Raw genomic sequence first — 569 nt, 5'->3', positions numbered from 1 at the left:
AGATATTTACCTATAATTACAGAATATGAACTCTAATTAAGAGTAAATTACTAAGACAAGCACAAACACATCTTCCTGGAAAGATGACTATGGTTTAGGTAGGCTTGTTAAAGAATGCCCAAGGATGATATGAAAAGAATATACTCCCAGTGGGCATGGTGGCTCACACCTGTAATCCCAGCACTTTGGGAGGCCAAGGAGGGCAGATCACCTGAGGTCAGGAGTTCGAGACCAGCCTGGCCAACATGATGAAACCCCATCTCTACTAAAAATACAAAAAAAAAAAAAAAATTAGCTGGGTGTGGTAGCATGTACCTGTACTCCCAGCCACTAAGGAATCTGAGGCAGGAGAATCACTTGAACCCAGGAGGTGGACATTGCAGTGAGCCTATCACACCACTGTATTCCAGTCTGGGAAACAAGAGTGAAAATACCATAAAAAAGAAAAAGAAAAAAGAAAGACAGAAAGAAAGAGAGAAAGGAAGGAAGAAAGAGAAAGAAAGAGAAAGAAAGAAAGAAAGAAAAGAAAGAAAGAAAGAAAGAAAGAAAGAAAGAAAGAAAGAAAGAAA

Source organism: Piliocolobus tephrosceles, chromosome 3 (genome assembly GCF_002776525.5).
Source record: "Piliocolobus tephrosceles isolate RC106 chromosome 3, ASM277652v3, whole genome shotgun sequence".
NCBI lineage: Eukaryota > Metazoa > Chordata > Mammalia > Primates > Cercopithecidae > Piliocolobus > Piliocolobus tephrosceles.
The sequence above is the reverse complement of the archived record's forward strand: the minus strand, read 5'-3'. Positions refer to the sequence as shown.